This window comes from Peromyscus maniculatus, chromosome 14 (assembly GCF_049852395.1).
Source record: "Peromyscus maniculatus bairdii isolate BWxNUB_F1_BW_parent chromosome 14, HU_Pman_BW_mat_3.1, whole genome shotgun sequence".
In the NCBI taxonomy this organism is placed as follows: domain Eukaryota; kingdom Metazoa; phylum Chordata; class Mammalia; order Rodentia; family Cricetidae; genus Peromyscus; species Peromyscus maniculatus.
The window spans coordinates 52,123,155-52,130,859 of record NC_134865.1 but is presented as its reverse complement, the minus strand read 5'-3'; the positions used below and the strand labels follow the sequence as shown (position 1 = coordinate 52,130,859).

General features: G+C 48.7%; 1 long non-coding RNA gene across 1 annotated transcript; it reads right to left on the bottom strand.

Annotated features, from left to right (window-relative positions):
- Window positions 1-1,976: 1,976 nt before the first annotated feature.
- LOC143268457 (uncharacterized) lies at window positions 1,977-7,458 on the bottom strand. Its single transcript, XR_013044400.1, has 2 exons — window positions 6,969-7,458; window positions 1,977-5,090 (listed from the first exon to the last, which is right to left on the bottom strand). It is a non-coding gene; the product is annotated as an uncharacterized LOC143268457 (long non-coding RNA).
- Between the last annotated feature and the right edge of the window lie 247 nt (window positions 7,459-7,705).

Genomic DNA, 7,705 nt, shown 5'->3' with positions numbered 1-7,705 from the left:
GTTACTTAGAATGACAGCTATATTAAGAAACATTTATAATAGATTCCAGAGGAGTATGAAAGTGTCTTCAAAGATCTAAAGATATAAAACTGCTAATCTAGAGTGTTATACCCAGCTAAACTAGCACTAAAGAGCAGGTTAAAAACAGGAGCATTCTTTAAAACTTTTTAATGAAGTTTTTTTTTTGTTTGTTTGTTTTTGTTTTTTCTCGAGACAGGGTTTCTTTGTGTAGCTTTGGCTGTCCTGGAATGAGCTCTGTAGACCAGGCTGGCCTACAGAAGCTCACAGAGATCCACCTGCCTCTGCCTCCAGAGTGCTGGGATTAAAGGTGTGTGCCGCCACCACCTGGCAAAGATTAAAAAAACAAACAAACAAGTAAAAAAAAAAAAACACTAGTCTTGAATCTTCACAAAATGAATCATTAAAAACTGCATAACAAGAAGAAAAACAAGTCTCAAGACAAGGGACAGAAGTGATAGTAGGCTCAGAGATGTGACATCAACAGACTACAAAACCAAAACTGAAGTTTAACATAAAGAGTGAAAGATCCTGAAGGGAGAGGTAATGTCCATTGGGTGTGTAAGTGTGCTTGCCTTGTTCACCAAAAATCCTTAGACTCTGAAAACATTTATAGTTAATTTATATTTTCCCCACTAAGCACAGGACTTTGTCTCTGAGGTTTTCTTCTAGATGCCCATCATGCCTCCTTCCCTCCACTTACTGGTCAAGGTGTTCAGTCATAGGAATTTTAACAGCCCAGTCATGAGCTCCTATAAGAAATCAGGTAAAACTCCACTTATTTTGTTTATTCTTTTTGATTTACATCCAATTTTCAAAGTGTACTTTAGACAGTTTACAATAAAAGACATATGTACAATAAGTTGGTTGAGTAAGAAAGAATTTAAATCACAGAGGGAGGAGAGGAAAATAATTATGCCAAAAACCTGAGTTAATTGCTATTGTAATTGAGCATTAAATTTGTTCAAGGCTTTCTGGCAGCTGAAAGGAAAAAAGAGGAAATGCAAAGGGTAACTCGATGGCTGCAGTGTGCCCTTAACTACTTTACCAGGCTACAGTGGGCTAGAGAACCCTTGGTTTCCACTGCATCCTGGGAGCACAAAGCAGGCGGAAGTCTGTGCAGATTGCCGCAGTGTGTCCCATCCATGTCCCACCCTTCTTTCTCCCCAACTTTAGCAACAAGCTGGACAACTTTGCTTTGAAATGGCTCAGTGCAAACCTGACCGGACCCAGCACTCAGATTGAAGACTTAAATAAAAACGCCTTTTAGGGGCTGGAGAGATGGCGCAGCAGTTCAGAACACATACTGTGCTTGCAGACAACCCAAGTTTGGTTCCCAGTACCCACAGCAGGCAACTCATGACTGCCTGTAACTCCACCTCCAGAGGGTCCTATTCCATTTGCTAGCCTCCGCAGGCATCTATACTCACATGCACACAGTCACCACACAGACACACGTAGTTGAAAATGAGATAAAAATCTTAAGAAAACCTCTTTTGTGAAATGTTCAAGTATGAAATACATATTTAGGCTGGCGTGACGGCTCAGTCCCCAAGAGTCCAAGAAGCTAAACTGCCTAGACTGCAGGTTAGCTCATAGGCATTTGGTGGTTTTGCTTCGATAAGTGCCTTCTGTGTTAGTCGGAGAACCTAGTTCACATCCCTGGCATCCATTTAAATGCCAGGTGTGGTGGCATCAGCTTGGAACCCCAGCATCGACGGAGCCGAGACAAGTAGATCCCGGAGCTGCCTGGCCATCCCGTACAACCAAAGGGAAAGCTCCAGGTTCAGTGAGAAACTGTCTCAAAAAATAAGATGACATCAATAGAAGAGAACATTAGATATCATCCTCTGGCCTCCACACAATGTACTCATACTCACACGTACACATGCACGTGAATGGGCGTGCCACATACAGACACACACGTACATGACCACACACACACACACACACACAAGTAAAATTGAAACACGTATTTATTGAGGATTTGGAAAACATAGAAGAGTATAAAGGAGAAAATTATACTACTTAACAATCCCATTCAGAAACAATTGTGATTATTAATAAGTTAATTTCCAGGTTTTTGTCATGTAAAATTTACATCAGCTCATTTCTTACAATTATCTGTCTATCTAGATGATTCTATAAGTTTATGATCTTTGACTCAGGTGTTTATTTTATTTTTTTTATAATAAAAATAGCTTCTATCCATCGGCCACCCCGGGAAGCACATCTCCTAGTTCAGTTTTTCTGTGTCTTTTCCAACGGGCGGGAAGACATCTTCCCTGTGTGCAGGGAGTTATGTAATTTGTCTAAATCACACAGCACTAAAGGAAGAACAAACCCACAAATCTGGGTGTGTCTGGGGCTCACATTCCCTTCAGCAGATGTTCGGTTCTCAGAAACGCAGGCCGCTCCCTCCCTCCGGCCAGCTGTGACCCCTGGAGGAAGAGTGTCTGATGGGGGCTGAGCAGTGCCAGGGTCCCCGTCAGCCAGTGAGGACAGAGAAGGTAGGGGCTCTCTCCGCCCCTTTCTCCTTCCTACCTTCTCCACGCGCAAGAAGCCAAGAAGCTGAACTAGCTAGACGGCAGGTTAGCTCACAGGGACCTGTTGGGGGTTTGCTTTGATAAAATAATGTAACTCAAACCTTTTCCAGGGGGATCAAATTAAGAGGAGGTCGGAAAACTCGGTCCTGTTGTTCTCAGATCCAGCAGCGCCAGAGAGGGTGTCGAATTTTGTTGTTGTTGCTCACACTGTGGTTTGCAGTTGGAACTTGGTGCAGATACGGTTTCTTCTCTCCCGAGCCCTCTGTTCTCCATAGAAACTTCCCTCTTGGACAAGTCATGATGGGAGCACCCTGATCAGCCACTGAGGGAGACACTTCCTCAGGCAGATCCAGGCCCAAGGGTTGGGGGAACATTGGCTGCTCCCTCCGAAGGGGACAGCCTGTTGTCAATGGCTTCTGTTCAGCACCGGCGTCACCCAGCAGTCAGGGCCACCCCTGGCTGACAGTAAGGGTGTCTTTCCCCTTATCCTTTACCACTTAGGGGCCCTGTGAGCTAAGTCCTGAGCAGTCCAGCGGCCCAACTCCCACGGGCCTCGAAACAAGGCGAATGTTTTCCCGTGCGAGGCACTCTGCCACCTGCCACCGCCGTTGAGGTGAGCCAGGCTGGGGTGCCGGTGGGTGGGTGAGTCAGCGACCGAAATGCCTTCTCTCCATCGTGCTTACATAACTCTAAACACAGGCTTGGCCTTCCCAACCACCACTCATGTGGCGGTGGCACACCAGAGCCTATTTCCGGAAGGAGGTGCGCGTGGGAAAAATGTTTTCCAAGCAGCGTGGGCACCCAGGCTACCACAGCACCCTGTAGGCAACAGTACTTCCTCTCTAGTCCTGGCGGTGTGAGTCACAGCAAAGGGTGAAGACGGCTTTTCTGGTGTGCCCAGTGGCCGCCGGCTGTGATGACCCTGGCTGGCGGCGGCAATCCCAGCACTCGGGAGGATGAGGCAGAAGGACCATGAGCTTGAGTCAAACTGATCAACCAGCGAACAAATAAATATTCAAGGACAGAGAACAAGCGCAGTGAGGGCAAACACATAAAGCACTGAACGTTTGGTAAACACCCTTCTCCGTACCTGGCTATGACGGCTCGTGTATTTACCCGTTACACAGGTGAGAAAACTGAGGCCTGAGGTTAGATGATATTCTTTCTCTCCCTTTCAGGACCGAGGGTTGAATCTTGGACCTCATGCGTGCTAGGCAAGCACTCCATCGTTGAGCTGTATCCCCAGTCCTAAATGACTTCCCCAACGTTACAGAGCTCCAGGAATTCTCGTTTCTTAACAGTTAGAAAGTCCGCGTGACGGAAGTGATAGGGTTGGGAGGAACCACAAGTCCCATGTATTCTCCATCAGACAGCTTGTCAGACCCAAGGATGGCTCCCCTTAGAGACTGACACTTGTCATGTCACCCTTCAGCTTTGCGGACTCCATAGAAGTCACAGCTGGCTTCCAGGAAGGGGAGAAAGTCCTCCCCACTCCTGCGGGGTCCAGCACTGTTTGGTACTTGGGGTGAGTGTGACCAACTCCTTGTCATGCCGCTGGGTCTGGGGATCTAACTGCACAGAGGCCCTGACATGCTCATCTCTCCAGACAGGGAAGTTACTCCCCAAGAAGAGGCCCCAGCTGGGGAGGCCCTGGGGGGCTGAACTGCTCACACTCAGGTGTGGCTTGGCCAGGAAGACCTCCAGGACTTCCAGCCTTCCACCAGGAAGACGCCATGGTGGTTATCATGGCTTCAAGCTCCAGGTCAGAGGACCTGTAGGAGGGTGTCCCATGACCTTGGAGTAGAAATCTGTGATACCGTAAAATGGTTTCCCGTTACTGCTCTGGTGAGTTTCCAGAGAGCGCCTTATGGCAATGCAAACATTATTTTATACTTCTGGGGTCAAAAGTCTGGGGGCTATAATTAAGCCGGTCAGGGCCTCACTTATTTCTGGAGGTGCAGGGGTTAGATCCACTGTCTTGCCTTTGGCGGCATCTAGAAGCCATCCATCTTCCTTGGCTCCTGGCTCCTTCTGCCTTCAAGCCAGCCATGGCTCATGGAGTCTTTCTTTCTTTCTTTCTTTTTTTTTTTTTGTTTTTTTGAGACAGGGTTTCTCTGCATAGCTTTGCGCCTTTCCTGGAGCTCACTTGGTAGCTCAGGCTGGCCTCGAACTCACAGAGATTCGCCTGGCTCTGCCTCCCGAGTGCTGGGATTAAAGGCGTGCGCCGCCACCGCCCGGCTAATGGAGTCTTTCTTATATCGCGTAACTCTGACGTGACCGTTTCTGCTGTCCACGAGGCACTTACCCAGTCCAGGATCGTCTCAAGTCAACTAGCTTGGGTCTTCACCCCATCTCCTACCGTGATTCCTTCCCATCACACATGGATTCGGGTGTCAGCAGTATGGGGCCGCCATTGTTTTGTTTTGCACAGGCCTCACGTGCAGCAGCGAAGGTCCTCTGTCATGACACTCTTGGGTAGGGTAGGCTAAGCAGCGGGCGGTCTCTGCTGCACACAGTGGGGACCTGCTTTAGAGAGAACATCAGGGAAGTGTGTTTCAGGCACTGTCTCACTGTGGTCAACGCATAACCCTCCCGACTCAGTATCCAAGTGCCGGTATTTACACTGGTGTGTGCCATCACACCTGGTACATGATTTGTTCCAGAAAGCTACAGACACACCCTCCTCCTTCTAGTTCATCTTTACTGCTGTTGTCTCTGCCGTCCTCATTTTTTTTCTGTGTGTGTGTGTGTGTGTGTGTGTGTGTGTGGTATGTGTGTGTATATGTGTGTGTGGTGTGTGTGTGTATGTGTGTGTGGTGTGTGTGTATGTGTGTGTGGTATGTGTGTGTGTATATGTGTGTGGTGTGTGTGTATGTGTGTGTGGTGTGTGTGTGTATGTGTGTGTGGTGTGTGTGTATGTGTGTGTGTGTGTGTGTGTGTGTGTGTGTGTGTGTGTGTGTGTCGGGGGGGGGGGGGATCAAACCCAGGTCTCATGCTTGGTAGGCAGGCACTGCACTGTTGAGGTCAGCCCTAGTCTCTAGTCTCTGCTCTTGTGTCTTGGAAATGCCCCAGGACTAGATCTGCAATGTGTCTGGTCCTTGTTAGAACCTAGGGAAGAAGGGAGGGCCTTCCTTCCGTGTGGCCTGCCTGAGAGAGTCTGAATTCCTCCTGAACAATGACGGCATGGGACGGTGTGTAGGGAAAGATGGACGATCGCCACTGTTAACCCAGTTCTAAAATCTAGAGCATTTCCCTGATCATATGTTTTCAATCAGTTAGGGACTCCTTATTTAAAACCAACGTTAGCCTGTGGGCTCATTCACCTTCAAACCAGAGCCGTGAGAGTCCCTCAGTTTTCTAGCTTTATCTTGATTCCCCACCCTACCCCCACCCCTCCACTTCATCCAGTCAGGGCTCTGTATGGTTTTCTTCCTACTCTGCTTTGGCCATCTCTCTATGTTGCCCTGTGGGAGCCTGAACAAGTTTCATTTTAAAACCGGGGCATATTTTAGAACTTTGGTATGTCTGCGCCCCTTCCGGATGGTGACAGCTGCTCCCTCTGTGGGTCCTCAGAGGGTTGGTGACCTTTCCCTAGCGCCACCACCCCCATCTGCGATAAGGCCAGTGACAGCACTTCCCAACAGGGCTGGAGAGGGGAAGGGTACACCAGGCAACAGCCCACGGGCAGAAAAGCTGTGACTCTCTCAGCTGCTATTCTTATCCAAGCAGGAGATGCGGTATGAACCTCTTCCCTCCCAACCACAGAACCAGCCTTTTTTTTTTTTTTTTTTTTTTTTTAGTTGTTGTTGTTTTGGTTTTGTTTAATTTAGTTTTGAGACAGGGATTCACTATATAGCCTTGGCTGGCCCAGGCTGGCCTCGAACTCACAGAGCTCCACCTGCCTCTGCCTCCCAAGCACTGAGACTAAAGGCGTGCGCCACCATGCTGGATGGAGCCAGCTTTTGATATCACCAGAATATTGACATTCAAGCCACCCGAGTGAACACATTTCAAAGCAACGTCTCCTCTTGTTCTTTCTCTAGGAATATTATTCCTTCAAGGACTGTTTCTTATAATAAAGGGCAGACATGGAGGTATAGTAAGTGAGTAGATGATAGACAGATGGAGAGGGAAGCACTTATGTCAGGGACAAAATAAAGCCCTTCTGCACAGCTTGAGTTGGGGACATTCAGCAGAGTGGTTTCTCTGTGGGCTATTTGGTGCCCACTGTTTACCCAGATCCTGACCCAAATTCAAACCGGAACTTCCGGGATGGCGCCACCTTGCCCTGACAAGCAATCTGAATTTATTAACTCAAGATGCCTCCCAGGCAATCCATCTCATGACCAGATCCTGGCCAAGACCTCTCTAACCCAACTTTCAACCCTCTGTGCCCCAACTCACCAGTCTGCACTTTGGGTCACAGCTTTGAATGCCGTGGGACCGTCCTTGAGGTCTGTAAAGAAGTGCTTGCCCTCAGATACCTCCCCACACCAAGGCCATTTGCAGCCCTCACGGAGTGTGTCCTGGTTTCCACACCCTGCAGGCTGCCTCCCAAATGCCAGAAGAGCTCCAGAGTCCAAGGACCTTGACTCTCAGTGGCACACACATTCACAGATTCCTCCAAGGTACACCCCTACAGGAGTGCTCTCTGTGATTGGGTTCCTTGCCGGGGGTTTCTGCTGAGGAAAAGCCTTGGAGTTAGGAAAGCTGTCAGAGACTGTTTTGCACAACATCAAACACATTCCAGGCCTTATCTAATCAGGGAGCCTTCTTCAACAGCCCTGCAGAGCTGTTCCTGCAAAACATTCCCCAGCCGGGGCGAGGGCCTTGATTCTAAAGGCAAAGTAATGGCTCTTTTGGCCCAGGCCAAGTTGGCTGGCAGCTGGAGCTTTGAGGTGACCTCTGACCCTCTCCCACAGTTCCTCCCAAGTCCCACTGCACCAGTCTAAGCCACCCTCAAATCCCAGGCTCTAATTGGCTCTGGTTTGTTTTGCTCTTTCCCTTCTAGCCAGTCCTTCAAAAGGCACTTCAATAATTGTTTGAGGCACGAAAAAGGCAGGGTTCAGCTTTCCAAACTGGAATTGGAGGTAATTACTGTCTTCCATCCGCGAGCTGGTACATGCTGCAAATCACATGGC